Source organism: Haemaphysalis longicornis, unplaced genomic scaffold (assembly GCF_048455015.1).
Source record: "Haemaphysalis longicornis isolate Haplotype H1 unplaced genomic scaffold, Haemaphysalis longicornis Haplotype H1 scaffold_16, whole genome shotgun sequence".
NCBI lineage: Eukaryota > Metazoa > Arthropoda > Arachnida > Ixodida > Ixodidae > Haemaphysalis > Haemaphysalis longicornis.
The window spans coordinates 16,416,933-16,439,567 of NW_027526266.1; the positions used below are offsets into that span (position 1 = coordinate 16,416,933).

Sequence of the window (22,635 nt, forward strand, 5' to 3'; positions counted from 1 at the left end):
AGTGTATTTGGACCAATTGTGTCAAACTGTTGTAAAGACATTTGCTTTTTGATCTAACCTGCATTTTGGAATTTTTGTTAGGGGTTTGAGTTTTAATCAATTGTTTCCAAATAACTGCATGGGTGGTTGGCGTTAAGGTTTTTCAAAGTGTGCATTAAATGTGTGTTTTGTTAAACCCGTCAGTGGATATCCTGCACCCATCTCTCTGAGCTGGGTAAGACACCCTCACCATCCACAACGTGACAATGTGTTAACAGAAAAAGTTAATACATTGAAATAATTTCTCGGGGAGCAGCATGTGCCCGTGTGCGTAACGTTTTGGGGGATATGGACGGGGAATTCCGGCATTAAGGGATTTTGAACTCGACGCTGTAGGTAACGGATCACGCCGTACAGTGCGCAGCTCTCAGTGTAAAAGGAAAAACCACGCTGTGAAAAAAAGTATTGGAAAACGTTTGCTACCAGTGCGTTTTTTGCGACTGAGCTTTCAGAAAGCAAATGGGCCATCGGTACTGCAGTTGGCATTAATAAACTCCCCAGAGAACTGTGCTCAATAATGTAATCATACTCCCTTGATCATGGCATTGCGGACCCCGTCTGCGAGTAATACACAGGCCGTGATTTGTTGCAATTTTTATTGCATTGTGCGCATGTTTGAAGAATCACACTCCTTCATGTTGGGCAGGTAAGTATCAATCACTTGTGAAAAAAAGACGCTTTCATGTTTACAAGTAGTGTATTCAATTGCGTTGTGCTTTCCATTTTCGTTTCTCCTTGGAATTTTTAATTAGCTTCGGTATTTTGTTAAACAAGATGAAATCCCTCACCACTGTCTCTAAAATGAGTGGGCCCCTCTTCATGTTGGCGTACCCTCGGGAAGCGCACGCTACGGCTGAGGGTCGAAGTCACGTAAGGCATCTGTCTCGTGCCGTAAGTGTAATGCTGCGAGCGATTGCACACTTCGTAGGAGAGCGCCACAACACGATAAACTTCCATCAACATGGTGATTAAGTCCTCGGATCCGGTGCTGGTTTCCAACATACAGCAGAAGGCTTGCACGAACAAAGAGCCGCTCAGTCCATTTCCTCTGGAAAAGTAGCCTGCGCATAGGGGTATAAAACATGGAAGCATAGTGGCGAGAATTGCGAGCCCAATAGACGTATGACACTAGTTTTCCCTTGTAAAGATGTCACGGTTCCAACTTGCCCAGCTTGCGACCGTTCTCCTGGGAAATATCCTGGTGGCCGTAAAGAGTTCCAAAAGACATTTATAAAGGATCTAGTCAGAGTGAACCAAACACTCCGCGAGAATATTTCCATTCAGTTCTGGGCAGTTGTGCACGAAGAGCTCGCGTTAGCTCGTTCTACTCGCCATGATTCAGCACCTGCTTGTTGAGAGCGAGTTTTTGGGCACGCACGCTTGGTCTCTCTAGAAACTTTCCAACCAGTATCCGCGACACAGATACATGTATACCTTCCCTCATCATACTGCCTGTCTTGAGCGCGGTTTATTCTGTTTTTGGATGATATACAGACAAATTCATTTGCTCCGAGCCTTTGCCCGAAGGGAACGCGATATTGACGGAACGCATTGCCTCCTGCTTGATTGCTGTGTGAAGGTGCATACTGTCTACACGTGTGGCAATAAAGTGGTGAAAGGGACTAGCAACCGATTTATGTCGAACACACGGTTGCTAGTGCAGATGAGAGACGGTACTGTATATAGTTAGGAACACGTAAACATATTCATATTAGTGCAGAACGCGTAATTTTAGTGTGGTACCAAGAGTAAGAAATTGGGCACTTGAAAGCTGGTGAAGATCCGTGCCTAAACTGGTAAATTACAACGCCGCGCATGACGCAACTTAAATTGTTTTGCAAGCTCAAATTTTGGCAAAGCGCACCAAAAATTAACAACATTTTAATGGTAAGCTCCGGCACGTCCGACATTTCCATAGTTTGTTGGACGCGCCGTTAGAGCGCTCTACCGAAGTGAAATCGAAATCTTATGTTGACGGGCTCAGGAGTAAAATGTTCCATACAAAATTCTTATAAGTAGGCTAGTTGTCACTATTTTAGTTTGAATAACGTTCAGAGGAGCACATGTATTTGTATTGTTGTGCGCATGTAAACGCAATGGGGATTATGACTCGGTGTCATAGTTGCCAGCATTCTTTTTTGGCAGTCTCTTTCATACCGGGAGGCTGGCCGATCTAACAATCCCGGTTTCGGACGTTCTGGGGCATTATCAGCAGAGATGTTTCTGTTCAAAACGGTTACAGAGATGCATCTGTGCTGAGGGTAGAGAACATGGACTCAATAAAACTCGGATGGTGGTCCCTGAGCTACTAACACTTAAGACAGCGCAAAACAGTGCCACCCTGTTGAGGCGGTTGGGAAGCGATGCTTTATGCAGCACTTATAACGGGTGATATGACCTGCTTGCGTTAATATTCACACGCTGCACTGCGCGTGTAACAGGTTCTTTATTATTTCACTTCAGCACGACGTTCAGAGCAGCTTTATGATCGGTGCGATACACATTCAGACTACGTTTTCACCGCAGTTAAATTCATCGTGAGCGTTAAGTCAACGCAAGTTCCACGGATGGTAGTCCGTTGTTCGGTATCGGTGTTGCACACGAGTCCAAGCTCTTCGAAGACGAAATGGACAAACCACTGGCGCGCACACGGCCGCTACAAACGCCGTGGGCGGAGCGCCCAGCCGCGCGAAAGGTCGCGTGTCGCTATAACGTGTCATTCAGTGAGAACGCAGGAAACCCGTAACTGTGCTCTGTGAGGGCACCATCTGTCTCCGCCGTCTCCGCGTGTGCTCGTGGCTCAATTGGTAAGACAACGAGCTCTGGCTGCGTTTCTCTATCCTTTGTATGTTCCATTTATAGCGGTGCCTGTAATTTATTTTTGTTTGTTCCTGGGGGTTTTCTGTTGACGTCGACGGTCGCAAAAGAACCTTTCGCTGGTAGACGTAGAAAGCTTCGGTTTAAAACCCATGTACATGTTTTGTGCTTCATTTGGTCGGTTTACGAAAGCATTCCAAACTCATTTCCTGGTCAGCCGCGATACCAGCCTGACTAGGCCAGGAGGTGCAGGGTGTGTCAGATGAGGACAACTGAAATGGATGCTAGGAGATCGAGCATATTGCAGCAACAGCAGTGGAGGGATGTTGTAGTGAGTGAAGATGTGCTGCTCCAAGCATGCAAGTGATCACTTACTTGGAACAGTCGAGCAGGCAACTAGGACATCGGCGTCAGCGGGTACACGGGGCGGTAGTGCATGGCGGGCTCGTATGCCAACGATAGTTTCCACCTCCTCAACACGGCCTCCACTGCAGGCCTTTAGGGCATGATGGAAGAAAAGACAACAAACGAAGGTTCAAAATTGGCCTTATTCGTGTGAGGAATAATAAATACGGAGCAAACAAAATACTGGGCACCAAGGTTATTTCGGCTTTCTCTTAAGGCCGCAAGTCGAGCAGTGCAAGAACGATGGGCCCCAGCTGCCACAAACATGGATGATGTCATGGCGACAAAACTGCACTGCCCTCATACTGAGCTGAATGTACAACTTATTAAGCCTCGGCCATAAAGAGAAAGTCTCGTAAAACGAAAATAAAATAAAAGAAATGCAGAACGCAGCATGGTGAGACTTATCTATATGTTCACCTAATATGTGAAAACTCTGCATGATAGAACCAGCTTCTTTAAAAATTTTGGCCACTTCGCTGCTCACTTCGCTGATAATGTCCTTAAACAAAGGACAGTCTTCTGTGGCCTCTACATTGTGCGGGGACGGACCGGCTACCTTAGCCCACTTGATGTGGGGGTGTGGTGTTCCCGTGCAGGGGAATACCTGGGACTCGTTTCCACGGGACATTGAACAGTGCGTCACGTCGCCCCATCAGGCGATGCAACTCCAAGCTATCCAGCGGCTCGATGCTGCGCTGGCCCGGCAGAGGCGAACGGAGACTCCTCCTAGTAGCCAATGATGAGTCAGGCAACATAGAGGTCTAGCGAGACAGAGGGGTGGCGAAGCCCTGCGCGGCATGACCCACTCCCTCACACGCCGGATAGTGATAATAAAGTCTTGTTCTCTCTCTCTCACATTTACCCTTTTCTTTTCTCTCGCCGGTTACCTTGTCACGCTCTTCCCCTCCCGTTTCGCTCGTCCTACGACAAGCAAGGTCGAGATTTGTTAAGGTAATTCAATTTCATTTAAGTATTCCGCGTTCCACTGCTTGCGCGCCACCAAGTGGAACCAGTAGCGTAGTCCGAAATACTTTTAGGGGGTATCGTACCCTGTCAGCAAAAAAAGTAAAGATAGTCTGCTCCCGAATAATATTTTATTTTTTGTTTTCCTTCATTGTTCTCTTTTTACATTTAAATTTACCCTCTTAGTCCCGATTTACAGAAAATGGTCGTAAGAAATTTGAAGTCCTAACCTGAAGCCGTCATAAACCTAGTACATTAGAAAAATAAAAAGAAAATAAAAGCCTACGTTCGAGCATTATGATTTTATTGTATGATTCCAAGTGGAATCATTTAAACACAGTGGGTGTGAAATATGTTACCAACTACACACAGTCCGGGGTACGCTTATTTGTTGTGGAAGTCCTTGAAACCGTTTTTGTCCTTGTTCAGGCGGAAGTGCATTTTACATTTCAGGCAGAGAATGCACGAGTGAGACGTAACACAGAGCCTAAACCTTCATTTTTTGTCCGCGTGAATAGGTCAATGACCCATCATGTCAAGATGCACGTCTTGGACTGGTCGTGTTTGAAGTGGTGCTCTTATGGGAGGAGGATGAAGTGGAGTGAAACTTTATTTCATGATACGAATAGAAGAGAGGTCCTGTGGCACTCCGCACAGGTGCAGTCGCTATTCCGGGAACCCAATGGTAAAGGCCGCTCTCGCCCGTTGAGCTAGAGCCCTTTGAGAATCCAGCACCTAGCAATTAGGCAGGTCTGCCTGCGATACCTGTCAGGTAGGGGAAGGGTTGGGGGATAACGCAGGGTTGCGCTGGCATGCCCACACCATGTGGAGGGTGTCGTAAATCTCCCCAGAGTGCAGACACCGCCCATCTGTTTTAGGGTCGAAATGCTTTGCTACTACAGAGCACATAAATGTGTTCGTCGGCAGGCGCCGCAGTATTCGCTCATCGACCTTTCTCAGACCATTTTCAGGGGCTGGGTAAAGCCGGCGTTTATCGCAGTAATGTTTTACGATTTCTCTAAACCGCCGTCGTTTGCTAATCTCCGAGCCGGGAGAGCTTGGGTGAGGCGCCCGGTGGGTAAGCGCTCGGGCAGCCGCGTGCGCGGCCTTGTTACATCTCAGACCCTGATGCACCAGAGACCACGGACCACACCACCCATTTTAAAATACTGTAGGCCAACGGTCGTGCCGTGCCCGCTAAATAACTTTCACCGGCTCGGTGCGAGACCGTGATTGATGGCCTTGACATCGGGTCCGAGGGGGCGAACGCTATAGCAATCACCTCGGCTTGCGTGAACTTAGAAGCCCGGTAGGAGAGCCAATCGCCTTGATGGTCCCTGTGAATTGCAGCGGCAGTGAAGAACCCCAGAGGCGACGGTCCTGCCACATCAACGTAGGACACACCTCGCCTATTTCCGTGTCTCCTTTCCAGGGTCCTGGCGAGTGCTTCCCTCCTGCAAACGTGAGTGTGCTTTTCCTTGTTACGCCGAAGTGTATGCACCCAGAACCTGTGCCGCCACAACTCTGAGAGTTTGCACGTCTCCTCTGGGGTGCAATCGTGTTTGATTTGTAGGCGGTCAAGCAAGTGGCGCCCCCACGGCGTCTGTGCGAACCGCGTGTACTGATTTGTGAGATGAGCCTCTTTCAAGTCTTGGTACGAATTGAGCACTCCCAGCGCCGATAACCTGGTGTTGGAGGTAGCCACCAGGAGGTCAAGGGCTTGCTTGGTGGCCTTCTTCAAGATGACGTCAATGCGATTGTCGTGTTGTTTGGTCGTACGTAGGTAGGGTACGGAGAAGAGGATTCTACTAGTTACAAAGGCATGGGCGAGCCGGAGCGCGTTCCTGCCCCGTAACCCACCGCACTTGTTGGATGCGCCTTGTATCATCTGTCCGACCTGTTAACCTGTTCGCTTCAGTTTGGCAATGGTGGTCTCTGGGCTAAGTTCGTTGTGAATAAGTTGACCGAGAATCCTGATTTCTTCCACTTCTCTGATAGGACCACCTGTTAAAAAGGAGATGTACAGCCATGTGTTGTCTTTAGGATTGAGTTTAGTGTGCAAAAGTTCTGATTTTGTTGTTGCACATTGGAGGCCGCAGTCGTTAGCAAAGCTTTCAACAATGCTGGCAGCCCTTTCAAGGCGGTCCTCCATTTCCCCAAGGCTGCCTTCTGTGCTCCAGATTGTTATGTCACCGGCGCAAAGGGCATGGTGTATGCCCTCTACCCGAACTAATTTGTGCGGCAGCTGCATCATAGCGACGTTAAGGAGTAGCAGCGACCAGACCGCTCCTTGTGGAGTACCCCTTGTACCCATGTAATATGGACCGTACTCCTCATCTTTAATCGAAAGGAATGCTTGACGTTTGAAGAGGAAATCTCTTACGTATGCGAAGGCTTTCTGACCACTATTCGTTGTGCTTAAGTTCCCTAGTATGCTCCTGTTGCGGACGTTGTCAAATGCCTCCTTGAGTTCTAGGGAAAGGATGGCTTTATCGTTTTGTCGCATTGTAGTTGGACAAATTACGTTGCGATGTAGCTGGAGAAAGACGTCCTGTTCTGACATATGTGGTCGGAACCCGAACATGGTGTCTGCAAAGAGGCCCGTGGACTTAATGTGTGGAGAGAGATGATTGCGGACCGTCACCTTCATGAGCTTACACGTGCATGAGGTGAGCGAAGTTGGCCTCAGAATATGAATATTACACTTTTTCCTGATTTAAGTATAGAAGTGACCATGGAGGTCTTCCATTCTTGGGGGAGTGGACGGCCTTCCCAGATTTGATTTATGTAATCTAACATTTGGACGTAGGCCAGGTGCGCGAGGTTCGCCAATAGTAGGACTGTTATACGGCCTCTTCCCAGGTCTGTACCTCGGCGCATCTTAGCTGAAGCTGCCCGAAGGTCTTGTAGTGTAAAGGGGGCATCCATGTCTGGGTTCTGCTTGCGTGCGTACTGGTACTTAGGTCCACTGGGGTCTTACGTGTGGCAGAGATATCGGTCACATAGAGTATCCGCAATTTGGGTCGTCGTACCTTGGTACCCGTGTAGCGCTCTTGGGAACTGACGCTGCGTTTCCCCTCTCGTCAGAGTTGGGTCAATGAGACTACGAAAAAGGCGCCATGTCCCATTTGATCACATTTGACTCGCAGCCGAATTGCATCCTTCTATCCAATTTTCATCGCTGAGTTGACAGCGTATTCCGCCGCTTTTCCAGGTACATCACTCATGCGGGCTCGCAGCTTACGATTAAGTTTCTGTTTTTTCCATTTTTTAGTAAGGCTCCGGCGTGCCTCCCATATATGGATCTGATGGTTGTCAACAGTTGGGTTCTTTTCGGTGGTCTAATGTTGTAACGCCTTGCTCTTCTAAGGCGGTGATCTGGTTTGTCCACTCCGTATAGCTGTCTGTGAGGAGAACAGGCGGAACTTCTTGCAACCTTAATTCATTCCAGTTGGTTAGTTTGGCTTCGTCCCACTATCTTCTAGCAGCCTTCGCCAAGAGGGTAATCCTAAGGAGGCAGTGATTGCTACCAAGTGTCTCTTCCAGGTTTTCCCAAGTAGCGTCGGTACTCTTTCTAACTAGGGATAGGTGAGGACACGTGTCTCGAGTTACCGAGTTTTCCATACACGGGGGACGTGCCAGGTCCACGAGTAGCGTAAGTCGAAGCGTGGATATTAACTCCGCTAACTCACGTCCCCTGGCCTGCTCGAAGTGGTATCCCAAATGAAGGCTCAGGGAGTAAAAATCCCCAACTATCACGAGGGGCAGATTTAAATGCTTGATAGGAAACGTGGTAAAAAGTTATGCTTAGCTTGCGCGGGGGGCTGTATATGTTGAGCACGTGTATTGAGGGATACACGTGCTCAACGAGCGACGTCAGTTGTGCCTGCTCTGAGTAGAGCACTCTTTCTCTCTCTCTCTCTAATTCTCTCTGGCGCAGCATCGCCGATTTGAGCCTGCTTTTATATAACGCATGCCTTTGAAGGGTGCTTCATAGCGAGCCGTTTTATGCTGCGGTGATGGTAGCGACACCTAGTTTTGGCTATACCGCAGGCTCGCAAATAACGTTCTCTCTCTCCCTCACACTATCATCGCTCACGTCAGATAGAGATCTCAGTTTTCTACGCCGATTCCTTGTCATCACATCTGCCACAGTGGCAAAACGTGTGGCTTCACTCCAGTACATCTTGTACGATGGTGATTGCCCTACACCGGAGGTGACATGAATTCCTACAAATTCCTCAATTTCTTTCGCATTTGTGGTTACTGATTACCATCGATTCTGCAGAGAGTAGAGGTACGTTTGTTCGCCAGAAGCGTTGAACACATTCTCGTCCCAAGACAGTTTGTAAAAGTGCTAATATGAAGACAGAGAACCGTGTGATCGTGGTCCGAATTGTTCACAAAAATCTGCAAGCACAGCATCCATATCACCACTTCTACAATTCAATGCTTCCTGTGCAGGCTTATTTCCAGTTTTCGTTGCCGGTTGAGCAGGTACTGCTGATTGTTCAGAAGATGTTCCGCCTAGGGCGCTGTTGGTATTCTCATTCTCTTCGACGTAGTCAGTTTCTACATCAAGGCGAATTTCAGTTAGGCTGCCTTCTTGACAGCGCAGTTTCGTTGAGCCGTGAGCTTTGTGGCATTCTCTTAATCATCATCATCAGAGGTGTCCAGATCTACCTATATCCGACTCGTCGCCCCTTGAGGAATAAGGAGCGCAGTTGGTGAACGCTTGTTTTCTCCTTAATTAAAACATGCCATGCTGACACCCACCATCTGCATAGAAACAACATTCCAAACTTAGAACCGCACTGAAACACAAGAACACGTTTTAAATGGAGAAAAACACAAACGCATAACTAAAAAAACTGGCTGGGGCTTATTTCCGCTATCTGTGAGTATGCAAAGCAAAACCTTGGCTTAGTCTCATTTAGTCCTGGTTTCGCTTGGTTAAACTTTGATTTGGCTGTATTGCCGACCACGCCTCAAAGCCGTTCGATTCGGTTCCGTGCAACGCTCACAGAAGGAGCCCGGCAGAACGCGGCGTTCATTAATGGTGAAGGCGCAGTTCCTCTTCGCTGGGCGTGAGACGAGTCACATTGCCCTAAACGACCCAGCGACGCATGCATGCGATGCTGCGGATTTGGTTGGCTGCCTCTGCCGCTGCGGCGGTGTCGACCACTGTCGGCACCCGCAGCCGCCAACGGCGGGCCCACCGAATCCCACGAGGCGCGTTGAGGGGTGTGTCGCAGGGGGTGTGTCTCCCGTCAAAAGGTAATTTGCGCATTTTATACGATATAGCCGTGCGAAAGTCCAGCTTTGAAGCTGCTTAGGAGAGAACAACACGCCATAAGGACGCTGTTGTCCACTGCGCACTGAATGCGTCAGGCTTTGCAAAATGAACCCTGCCGGTCCCGATGAGTCAATTTGGAATATTAGTTATTCTCGCAATGTTTTCAAGACATTTGAGCCTCTCTCCTATACATAGTCGATATTTTGGAGTGAATTAGGTCCCTCTCAAGACGATCACCCGAAAGAAACAAAAAAAATGTTTCCAACCTCGAAAATCCACCGAAGTTGCTCCGATGACGGCTATAAAAACAAAAGAAAATGTGCTTCGACTGGTATTAGATAACGGCACTTGCTGACAAGTTTATGGTTGCAGGTGAATGTAGATAAAAAGCTAATGTTGATGTTTGCAAACGTTTTCATAGAAAAATACGTGCTCAGAACGTTTTCTCGTTGTCTTACGTAATGTGGTTCCATCTGGAATCACAGGGAAAGAATATATATGTGAAGTGTCGCATCATCTGCCTCTAGTTCATTATCCTGCTTCGCCGGCCTAGAGGGGTCCTCGCCGAGACCAAGCGGGCCAGCAGCAACAGCTGCCCACTCAAACCTCAAGCTCTTCTTGGCAAGTGCTGCTAGTGTTGCGTGGTAGTTTCTTGCTCATTGCAAGTCTCCCGTGGTCGGCGCGATTATAAAATTACTCGATGTCGTGGCTTCCATCATACAACACTTGCATTGAGCACCGGCACAACAATGCGCCTACAAAATATCCGCAATGAGGCGACCATACTTCGGTGGAATGCATGTGGACTTTACCCAGGATAATCTGACCTCTGGCAGTTTATCTGCAAGCACCATCTCCCTATAATCGGCATATTGGAATCTAACCTGCGCTCCAGGGTTAGAATTTCTGGATATTCGCTCTTGGAATCCACAAACGACATGAACCGAGCAGAGTCCTACTACTAACACGCAATGACCACAAATTTCTTGCCGACAGTGTACACCAGTACTCTTCTAATGAAAACGTCGTGGCTACGGCGCAACACAAGGCCATAAAATTCACAGCCATCAACAGCTACATATCTCCTCGAGCGCGCTTTGACACCAAGCGTTTGCATTCTATTCTGGCCAACACGCCACCACCTCATGTTCAGACGGGTTACTTCAATGTGCATCACCGGCCTTGGGGCAGCAGAAGCACATCATCTCGGGGAAACCGCAATCTAAACGTTGCTACCAACGTTGGATTGCATGTCTTAAACACGGCAGCGCCAGATTGGTCCGTGAAAAAACATCCAGTGCCTTCGATGTGACGCTGATATGGACACCCCTGCTGTTGTCTGCGTCGTGGTTTGCTGGCGTAGGCAGCTTTGGAAGTGACCATTTGCCCACATATACAATGATCAAGGGAACCTGTGGAGGTCCACAAAAACTCAGGGTACACGGCACAAATTGGGAGAAGTTCAGAAATTTTCTGGAGGACACCAGTGCCACTGTTACACACACACGAAAAGTTTGCTGACGCTGTTTGAACAAGAGGGCTGCATCTGAAAGACGCTGTTTGCTCCCCCAGGTGGCATCAGCAGTAGACAGAGAGTACGAGCGACTTCGTGCAATTCGCAGGAGAGCAGAGCGGCGAGCATAAAAAACGGCGTTACTAGATGATATTAGAGACGCTAGACGGGCACAGATACATGTCCAAAGACCCAATTGCAAGCTGGAGAATAGCGCTGGAGTGAGGTCTGCTCTCGGCTGAATCCACGCAAACTACTCACGCGTATCTGGCAAAGGTTTCGCACCTTGAGAACTCCACCAAGCCCACTTCACCCGTTCTCAGCATGGGCTTTTCAGAAGGATGTCAGTGAAGTGAGCGTTGCCGAGAAATGCTGCACTAAAATCACCACTCCGCTCAGCAACAAGGTAATTTCAGAAGTGTCCGCATTATGCTACTGCACCGCGAACGCAACGCTAATACATGAACCCTTCACCATACAAGAGATTACCACGGCGTTGGCAAATCTCAACTTGTCTTCATCTCCGGGCGTCGACGGAATTACGCATTTGGCTTTATGCCACTTGGGCCCAAAGAATATCCAGCAGTTGCTCTCCCTCTACAACCAATGCTGGCAGATGGGGCAACTTGAGGCCCGCCGAAAGATTACCCCCTAGTCGTGGCAATTTTCAAACCAGGCAAACCGGCAACGAATACGAACTCTGATCGGCCAATTGCACTACTAAGTTCTTTGGCAAGGAAATGGAAAAGATGGTGCTGAAACGACTTGTTTCGGACATGGAGAATCGAGACATTTATTCATTGCAAGTGTCTCGATTCAGGAGAGGACGTAGTAGCGTAGACAACATCAATTCCTTGGTGGGAGATACTCCCCCGGCAAAAAAAAACTTCTTTGACATCAAAGCAATATTCGACAGCGTCACACACGAAGCTATCCGAAGAGATATGATATGTATAGGGCTTCGAGGACGCATGTTCCTGTGGCTATGGGACTACTTGCAAGACCGGTACGTGTACATGGCTACCAGTGATGGCAGTGGCACTGTGACCACTTGCAAGAACCGGTACGTCTACATGGCCACCAGTGATGGCGAAGCGGCCAAACATCTCGTTATGCAAGGACTTCCTCGAGGCCATGTATTGAGCCCGACGCATTTTGGCATGAGTCTCATATGCCTCCCAACAGTCCTGCTCAAAGATGTTAACATTTCACTCTACGCAGACGACATCTGTATCTGGGCTTCAGTCAGGAACGGTAGAAACATTCGCGCCAAACTCCAGAAGGCAATACTGAAGATGAGAAAATATCTGATGCTGTGGTCTCATATTTTCCGAAGAGAAGTGTGCGGCGAAAGTATTCATGCGGCGCGTATTTGATGTTGTATACTCACCGGAGAAGGTATTCCCCTACCTTATGTCAAATCCCACAAGTTTCTCGGTGTCACGTTTTACCATTCAATGTCACGGGCTACACATATTCGGTGACTGAAAGAGCGGCTATTGTGTTTTGTGCGCAAAGCAGCTTCAAAATCACTGCCGACATGGAGCACCCTCCTGGGACTTCTCAAGGAGTGATCCACGGCCTGCCCGAAGATCGACAATGACGCCCTATTCGAACTGACTGCAGCAAATAAGCCTTACCTAATTAACGCAACGCTTCTGGGCCCGACATCTTCAGCCCTTCTGACCTTCAATGGAGCCAGAGTACCTTTCTACGTGAAAGTGCGGTGCGAACTTATTCGCTGCCGCCCGTACAGGCGGGTGGCGCAAGTGTGCCAACAGTGCGGGGAGTTGGGCCACCGCCGGGACATGTGCCCTCAAACCCGAATCCACAAACTGTTTAAGGTGTGGTGCTGCTAGCCCCCCACCAGACAACGCCTGTCCCCCAAAGTCTAAACTGTGATCAGCCACACCCCACTGCCAGCAAACAGTGCCTCAAAAGGCATCTTTTCACTCCGCCACCCAAGCGAGCACGTAAGCAAGAGCCTGCCCAGTTCCAGGCCCATCTATAACAGATGCAGCGGCAGCAGGCACCTCCTGCTGTAGTCCCGGATCCCCCACTACCTACCGCCCACGTGAGCTGGCCAGTGGCAGTACGCGGCACTCTAACGGCTCTCTCGCAACCTCTACAACATACATAACAGGCTTCCTAAACCAGTTCTCCGAGCAACATATAGAATTTTAGACACGCCTAGATGCCCTCACAGAAAAAACTAAAGAAACTTACCTCCTCCGCTATCCCGCTTCTCCCGTTCCGGAGTCGAAGCAGCTTGATGAGCGTTTCAAAAATCTCCTGGAGACCATAACAAAAGCCCTGTCCGAAGCAAACCCCTCCCCTACACGCCGCAGTGGAAGCACGTAGTACACGTCAGGTCAAAATGAAAAAGGCTACCTCCGCCCTCTCATCAGCCACTACCCAATCCCTAGCATCATCATGAAAAGCAAATTAGCATCCATTTGACGACGGCAGCTTCTCCCCGCGGCCCCCATCTAGTCTGTCCTATTGACTTCCGCCCGAGCACTTACCATTAACTTCTGCCAATGGACCTCAGATTGTACAAGAGAAAGAAAGACCAAGTTGGCCTCTACGTGCTCCAAAACCTCCCTGACATTGTCGCCCTTCAAGAGGTAAACATCCCGAACCCGGCCTCCCAAACTACGTCTCATTCTCGCAAGATCACCCAAAGCAAAATGGCCGTAATGGTGAACAAAAATAGGCCCGCTTAGACCCACAATCCTCCTGAAGATGTGGCCAACACCTTTGTAGAAATTCTCCCCACTCGCCCTTCTCAACCAAGCATATACATTCTTGAACTATACAGCCCACCATCCGCATCCCTCAATGAAATCGACACCCTGCTTCATGAAGCGCACAAGATCTCCAAGCAAGACCCCCTCCTTCTGGTGGGAGATTTCAGTGCCCCACACGACGGCCGGGGCTACGCACAAGCACAAAAAGGGCACGGCTTTATTTCAAGCCACCCAACATCATGGCTTTGTACTATACAACGATTTGACCCAACCAACCAGACTGGGCATGAGTGTGGCACGGGGTACAACACCCGACCTCAATTTTGTTACCAACACACCAAATGTTGAGTGGACTTGCCTTCCGGTAACCTTGGGCAGCGACTACGTACTGTTTGTTGCAATTACGGTCGCGCACTCTCCCACAAGAGGAAGACTAGAGTCACCAACTTGCCAGAATTCAGAGCTGACCCCACTTCACTCACACCCATAGGAGACGACATTACGGCATGAACGGAAGCACTCAACACACTTGTACGCAAGCACACACAGGAAAAAGTCCTCACTGATACCAGCGCAGACGTAGACCCGCATCTCCTCCACATTTGGGATGCCCGCCAAGGCCTCATCAAGAGATGCCAACGTCAGCGCCATAACAAGAAATTAAGGAAGCGCATAGCCCAACATACCCAAGAATCTCAAGACTTTGCCAAAACACTCCAACAGCAAACCTGGCGCTAGTTTTGTGACCAGTTGAAGGGCACTGTGAGTTCCAAACGCACGTGGCTTAGACTGCGCCACCTCATTGTCAATACCGAATCCCGATCCATCACCAACACTAAGATCCTTCGACTAATCAAAAACAGTGATCTCACACCCGGAGAACTCCTTCAGGCCATCAAAACCAATCTCTTCGGTCAACCTACGGCACATGGACCCTCTCTCAACTAAATAAACGAGACAGCCCAATAGCAAACTGGATACTTATTTCACAGTATCAGAATTCCAGCAAGCATTAGCACGTCTCACCCGAAACACAACGCCCGGTAGAGATGAAATCACCCACCGAACGCTCATAAACTTGGACTATGACTCTCAAGATTCACTTCTAGAACTGTGCAATCATCATTGAGACCAGGGAACCTTGCTGGCAGAGCGGAGACATTCTGATATTACCCTCATCCCGAAACCCACCATGCCCATTTCCCCAACATTCTTTCACCCCATCTCAGTGATCTCGTGCATTGGAAAACTTTTCGAGCCCCCAGTGCACCAACGCTTGACAGCCTACCTAGAACAACGAGAACTTTTCCCTCACCATGTTTGGATTTCGTCAAAATCTCTCGACCCAGGGTGTCCTTATACAAGTAAAAGAGTAATTCATACATTATCTATGCCGTACTACACCCACGACCGTACTGGCACTAGATATAAAGGGGGTCTTTGACAACGTCACTCACGCAGCCATCCTAGAAAACCTCGTTAACATTACTGTGGAGCTAAACCTTACAACTTCGTCAGAACGTTTTTTACAAATCGGACGGCGACACTCTGGCTCGGCCCACATGTACCACCCACCTCCAACACTCCGGCCAAGCGGGCACCGAAGGGGTCGGTAATTTCACCCCTAATAATAAATATAACCCTGTTTCCACTCCGTTCACTATTGGAGTACATACCACGCCTTGGGCATGCTTTGTATGCTGATGATATAACCCTATGGACCACGAAGGCTCCAGCGGTCACCAACAATATGCCCTACAGAAAGCAGTCGACACCACGATCTTCTCCTCTAGTTCAGAGGGCTGACTTGTGAACCCTCCAAACCAGCCCTTGTCTTAATGTCCCGCACCCGCGGTCGCCCACTTCTCCCGACGCTCGACGCACAAGTAGCCATCTCTGGTCAACCCATACCCCAAGTCAAGACTATAAGAATATTGGGGGTCCCACTCCACCACGATGGGTCCTGCGCGCCCCTCTTACCCCAACTGCAAACAACCATAGCCCAACTCACCCACATCATTCGTCGCATCAGCAACAAAAATTTTGGGCTGAAAGAACAGGGCACCTGCCGCGTCACACAAGCGCTACTCCTCAGCAGGCATACATACGCCTTGCCGTTCCTGGCCCTCAAGATTTAAGGATGGCCAAATTGGATGCCTTTGTAGGCAAGACGTATAAAGCGTCACTGGGACTGCCTGCGTACAAAAGCAACAAGAAACTGTTACAACTGGGGATACATTGAAGCCCAGCACACTGCGCAACTCAACCGACTGTCCCTAACACCACCAGGCAGGAGAGTGCTCAAACTCGTAGGGATAGAGTCCCCAATTCCAACAACGCCATGCACCCGATCACGCCGAACATACGGTGCAAGATCCGGGTAGCCCCCATACCTCGCCACATGCAGCCGATTTTCAACAAGGGCCCCAGAGAAGCTCGCGTTCGTTAATCTAGCCACAAAATACTCCAAAGACCATCAGGTGCAGTACACAGACATTGCACAGCACACCCGATCATGAAGGACCACAATCGTTGCCCTTACTCCGCAATGAGAGGTGGCCACAGCAGCATCTTATAGTAGTTTATCACCCACAGCAGCGGAGGCCACTACGATTGCACATGCTGCAGCTATTCACTAGAACAAACTAAAAGTCACAGTTCTGACCGATTTCTAACAGGCGTGCCAACTGTATCAGTTTGGCAGGGTACGGAAAAGCGGCCTTCGTCTCCTCCGGACCTTTCCCGAAGATCTTCAAATCGCCACCGTACGGACCCCAGCCCACTCGAGCCTTGGCGGAACGAGACAGACTACTCTGCCGTCCGAGATCTGCACTTCCAGGAATTCGCATTTTTAAAGGGACCCTGCAACACTCTTTGAGCAGTGCAAGTAAACCTGCGTGACGTTTACATTACACGGCCAGGAACACCTGAACCAAATATTGCACGTGCACATGAAGCGGTGAGCGCCCTAATTGCTGTGAAAGGCGCGGAAAAAAATGCTGCACTCTCTTTTAGTTCTCCTCATGCACCCCTGGCATGGCCTATACGACGTCATTAGGGCCATGGCTGTCTGATCGGCTACAGTGGTCAATTTTGCGGCTAATTTATCCCATTTCCTGTGACGATCCCTTGCCGTGGGCGCAGTGTTCGACACTCTTCTATGACTGAACCTGTAGGCACAGTTTTGCCGTTTCGTTTGTGTTTTGAGTGCACATGGAGTTTGAGTGATGAGCTCAATACTTCCCTTGCAACCAGAACACTCGACCACGAACGTTTATTGCTTTAAAGAAGCCCTACCAGCCCGAGCGAACACTTGCGAGCAGGCAGCATATGCCTGCTTTTTGTGGCACCTATCCGCAGATAGACCCCTCCACGTTTCGCAAAAAAACTGGAAAACTCCCCGGCCTGTCATATATCGAAGGCCGCCGGAGAAGACGCCGCGAGCCGCCCCCCTCTCCGGGAGAGAGCGCGCAGCTTTCGTCAGGTTTCCCGCGATGAAGTGGAGAGGGAAAAATTATGCGCGATTTCTCAACGCGCGTACTTTCCGTGATAGTGGTCGGCTGCTCATAATTCTTGCGGGAGGACATTGCGGAGACGACAGACTTTACCTTAAAATACATTCCGAGCAGTCGACGGTAAGTGTTGCAGGGTCCGTTTAAGGAAAGATGCCTTCAGCTTCCAGGGCTCCACAATACCCTCTTTAACACCCCTCCATCTTACATGGAGTGCCATACTATCCCACTACCTGCACTCCAGAAGAATCTATTCACCGCCCCACCCTACTCTCAGCAACCAACAGTTTCATATCTGGCGCCAGCTACAGACCTCTCCTTACTTTATTACACGGTTCTCTCCCACATTTATTCATCACTTCCAAACCGACTGCCACACTTGCAAAGCCCCTCTCACTGCCTACCTTTTGGTGCACTCATGCCCAGACAATCCTAAAGCCCTCTTCATCCCATCACCTGAGAAGTGGGAGCATGCGCTGACCAGCTCGGCTCCGGAGCAACAACAAGCTCTGGTCGATCGGGCACTGGAATCAGCACGGGCTCGCGGCCTGCTGGACTTGGGAGGTTGACCACTTCCGCGCTTGCTTCTTTTCCTTTAAGATAAATAAACCTTTATCTCTCTCTCTTTTTCAGAGGCCGTCGCAAATCCGCCGACGAAACGAGTCATTCTGCTGAGTGGCTTATAGCTCCTTCCAGCTCAATACGACCGACGTGTGATGGGTCATCTCTTTCCCCTGTTCTCTCAGCCAAGGCACATTCACTTTGCGGTGGCATGGAGTATGCGAAAAACACCTGTCCACCTCGGCTATGCGGGGTGACCGCACGGCTTATCTCAACTCTGGGCACTCTTCACCATTCGACAGCTATGTAAGCTTCACCTTCTTCGCGGGAGCTCGCTTTGGCGGTACCAGCTAAAGTCACACTTGTACCGTGAACCTCAGTGGGAAACGGGCACGATATTGGGCGTCAGCTACCAGGTTCTTGCACTATCGAAATGGGCTGGCAACAAGCATAATTCTTGCGTCCACTATTCCGGGTAGCGGCTGTGTCTTTTCTCCGGGAATACGAATACCGCCGCTCCAGTTGTGGCGTGATCGCACCGTCATACTCCCCAGTGGGGCTACGGTAACTACTGGTGCACCTACACTACTTGCTTAAGAAGGCGCAGCCCCTCCATCCCCTTACCAGACACCGCTAGCGGATTGTGGTGCCGCGGCAAAGCGGTGCATAACATCAAAGCTGATTCCGAGAGTAGTCAGCTGAGCTTGTTAGCGTCCAAAGGCAAATAACACCATGGCCCCTCATTTGGCGCCAGTGTTTGTGTCTCTTACAGTATTCAAAATCCCAGCATTACACTAAGTATGCAATCATACACACAGAGAGGGACCAGCTTGGGTTTGAGCTAGCTAAGCACTCTCACGAGACTGAAACGCTGCCGTGCTAGCTCAACACCGTCTATATTTCGCAGGTAGAGTAGCGGCGACCAATAAATATGTCGAGGATACGGAGAGAAGACAGTGTACGCCAACCTGCTCGTTACATGGGTGACGTTTACGTGCTTTCATTTAGGCTGAAAGGGCGATAAGGTGCAACCGAGCGAAACAGTGGGCTGAGAGGTCAGGGCAAAATCAACGGCGCACCACACCTTTGTGTGCGCGCATCGCCGCCCTGGCCATATTGCCTCGGAGCAGCCATGAAGAGGCGGCCCGTTCCCTCACAGGCGCGTCAAGTTCTACGTACGGCGTATTGTAATCATAGGAATAAAGTAGCTACTGAGGCATGGGCCGGCCGCTGCAATTGCTTGCAGGCTTACGTTGCGCAAACGAGCCGCGACCGGAAGACGAAGAAATCGTGACGTACCTTAGCCACCCCGAAGACCCTTTTCCCGACTCGTACCTCGCGCAGGGAGCGCGTTCCGCGCCCGGCGAGAGGGGTTCGGTTCCCGTTCAAAATGGGCCAATGAGAGTAGGTTTACCCCGAACCAGAATAGAGTGGCCGTCGCGCTGACATTGTTTTATCGCCTTAACGGGCGCCAGAACCTCCACCTAAGGTAAGAGTTTGGAAAGTCCACTCGGCCCTACGCAGTGGCGCCGAGACGAACCGGCGTTTCTGGAAGAGAGGAGGAAAGCGCAACGCGAGGGTACAAATCAAGGGAATGCGCAGTGGCAGCAGACGCCAAGGTGCCCACTCTCGCTGGGAGCACTTCACAGCGAAAGAGGCTGCAAGTAACTCTTGTAAATCACAGAAGCTCCCGATCCCTTCCTAAAGGGCGAGCATCAAATCACCATGCTCCGGTTTAGAAAAGAAAGAAAACGGGCCCGTCAAGAAACACGGGAAGAGACTTAGCCAACACAGCTAAAACCCTTCGGTGCTCTCTCTGTGCAAAGCAGGTCAGAAAGCCTGCGATTGCCATTGGAATACAAATCTAAAATATTGCTCTGAATTGCGCTTACTATGCCATAGCGTCCCGTCTTGTAAAGAACGAGCCAACAGAGAGGATATGACGTCATGTTTTGTGTCGTCAACTGGACACACTTTCGGGTTTTTAAAGGACAGGATGGAGAGGCCTACTTGTAATTTTTGTTCACAATCTAAGCAAGGAGCAGCGGCTATTACCATGGTACTACAGAACTCCACAGTACCCTAATTTCTCGGGCTGCAAGGGGACTTTTTTAGAAAGAGAGTTTCGGTGTTGAATGACACCGGAAGGAACACCCTGGTGGTGCGCGGCTCTTGTATTCCCTAGTCTGCAGTTACGCGCACAAGAGCTACGCTGCTTTTAATAACAGAAAGAATGGCGATGTCCTACAGGCACTGGTTGAAATATCATTGCTCTATTTCTCAGAAAAGGCAATCGCCAAATGCATGAATAACCCGATCTACAATGTTATCCTGGACAATATCCTAGGTACACGCGGTGCCTCCGATCCCGACCCCACAAGGAAGGCAAGATCCAAGCTGTTACCGGCATAATAGACGAGGCATGAAATGACTTCCGCACCGCGATTCAAAGTCGTGACATGGACAACCCTTATGATAGGCGAAAGGAGTTTAACAACGCGCTTGCACGCTATTACAGTTGCTCTGGAAGAGCTTCGTGCGGAACAAGGAGAACACTGAACCCTGCGGATGTGTTGGGAGAAAGAAGGAACATCTGTACCCGTGAAGCGATTGGCGCTTACACGTTTTTTGTGAAGAAAGGACTTCTTTGCAGCCGTCACGAGACAGTAGGAGACGTATTTCAACAGGGTGTAGTACCGAACAAGTTCCGGACCAAGATACTAAGCCGGGCTCTCAAGACTACAACAGGAAAGCACTTCCGTGTTAAGAAGAACATGTTTGGGGTATTGGACACTGGTTTGGTTGGGAATACATCTGCATGTGCGCAGGTACGCCAATTCATCCCAAAGTGCGAAAGGCCATTCCAGAAAGATAAAGTTGGAAATGAACCGATTGGGCGCAGATGTTTTATCGTTAACCCCTCGAACGAGTAGCTCTCAATAGCTTGATCCCCTGCCTGTAATCAGAGTCGAGGGGGTTAATCCAAATGAAGCCTACTGTTGGTCGAGGGTTGCGATGGCATTGACGGACAAAATATTCGGTGAGTTGCTGCAATTAATCTGTTTTTGGCAGTGAGGAGACCAAACAGTCCGTCTTTCTATGATGTACTCCCCCGCAAGGCTAAATACTCTGCCAATCTATGTGTACTGTTGTGTACTAGCCAGGTGGTTTTTACGTACTTTTGAGTGTTCATGCTTATGTACTGACACCGCGAATCGCGCAGTACTTTGTTTTGGCGGGCTGTTGTGAGTCTTCTGGGGCGCGCCTTTCGCGATGTTGTCCATGTGAACGTTGTGTGTGTCAAGGTGCTGCAATCTGGATCTGCCCATACGACCACCCCGGAGTGTTTTAAGTGCTGAGCACTTAAGGGGCACCGCTTGTCATCGTAGTTCATCCACGGTCACGGTGTTACGTGGACTCACGCACCCAAATGGAGTCACGCGGCGCTACGCACCGAAACAGAGTCTCGTAGAGATACCTGAAAAGAGAATTTATAACAATTAATATTATTATTATATTATTATCAAATTATTATATAAAATATTACCCGCGAGGCTAAATACTCTGCAATCTATGTGTACTGTTGTGTACTTGCGAGGTGATTTTTGAGTACTTTTGGTGTTGGTGCTTATGTACTGACACCACGAATCACGCAGTACTTTGTTTTGGGGGACTCTTGTGAGTGTTCTGGGGCGCGATTGTCGCGATGTTATCCATGTGAACGTTGTGTGTGTCAAGGTGCTGCAATCTGGATCAGCCCATACGACGTCCCGGGAGTGTTTTAAGAGCTGAGCACTTAAGGGGCAGAGCTTGTCATCGTATCTCGTCCACGGTCACGGTGTTATCTTGACTCACGCGCCCAAACGGAGTCACGGGGCGCTACGCACCGAAACAGAGTCTCGTGGAGATACTCGAAAAGAGAATTTATTACAACCGACCTGTCAGGGTGCCGCGACTGGTGGTAACAGCGCCGCCCTAAAACCATAAAAATTTTATTCGTTTTCAACTACTCCGGGCATTAAACACACACACAACGAATGTCTGGGGGGGGGGGCACCAAGCTACTGCCAAAATAATCCACCGAAGTTCACGGGTGTTCGAAGAAGAGTTCAGAAAATAGCTGAAACTGAAAACGGTAATATAGATATGCTCAGGATGTTGTTCCTGACCACTATGAGCCGTGAGGACCACTGTTACAGAAATGCTTCTTCTTGTGGAGCCGCTAACATGTTCTGTAAGTGACGTATTAGGATCGACCGTACACACCACAGCAGTAGGAACATCGCCCGTTGCGGTCGGGTGGGAAGACAAACGGCCCCACTACCTCGACACAATACAAAAGCACCAGCACACATCAGGAAGTTCACCAACATGTCATTTGAATGTATGCTCATTCGAAGCGTAAGACCAAACAACCTGCTTAACAAATTCGAAAACGTTTGGCGTTACACTACACTGAAACAAAGCATTTTCTAATGTTTCAGTGCGACCTCAGTACGGGCACCGTGAGGAACGCACAACCCCGAATCTCACCACACGGTTACATATCAGGAGACATTCCCACCCACGCAACCATTCGAAATCCCGAACAACAGCCGGAAGTACCGCTGAAGTAAGCTGATGTCAGCGGATGCCGCGTGATCTTCCTATCTCTTGATTGTCTAACTAGCTTATTGCCAATTTTTCGCACAATTAGCTCGCCGCACTTTGCCTAAAACTTAGGCTTGGCAGGTACACTGGAAGTTTTTGAGTGTCTTGACTACGTAGGCATAAAAT

General features: G+C 49.4%; 1 long non-coding RNA gene across 1 annotated transcript in view; it reads right to left on the bottom strand.

Annotated features, from left to right (window-relative positions):
* Positions 1-650: 650 nt before the first annotated feature.
* Positions 651-22,635, bottom strand: part of LOC144166129 (uncharacterized) — a 29,801-nt gene continuing 7,816 nt past the window's right edge. Inside the window, exons 2-3 of the long non-coding RNA XR_013321591.1 lie at positions 3,232-3,352; positions 651-1,100 (exon numbers count right to left, since the gene is read on the bottom strand). This is a non-coding gene — a long non-coding RNA (uncharacterized LOC144166129). The remainder of the gene's footprint in view (positions 1,101-3,231; positions 3,353-22,635) is intronic.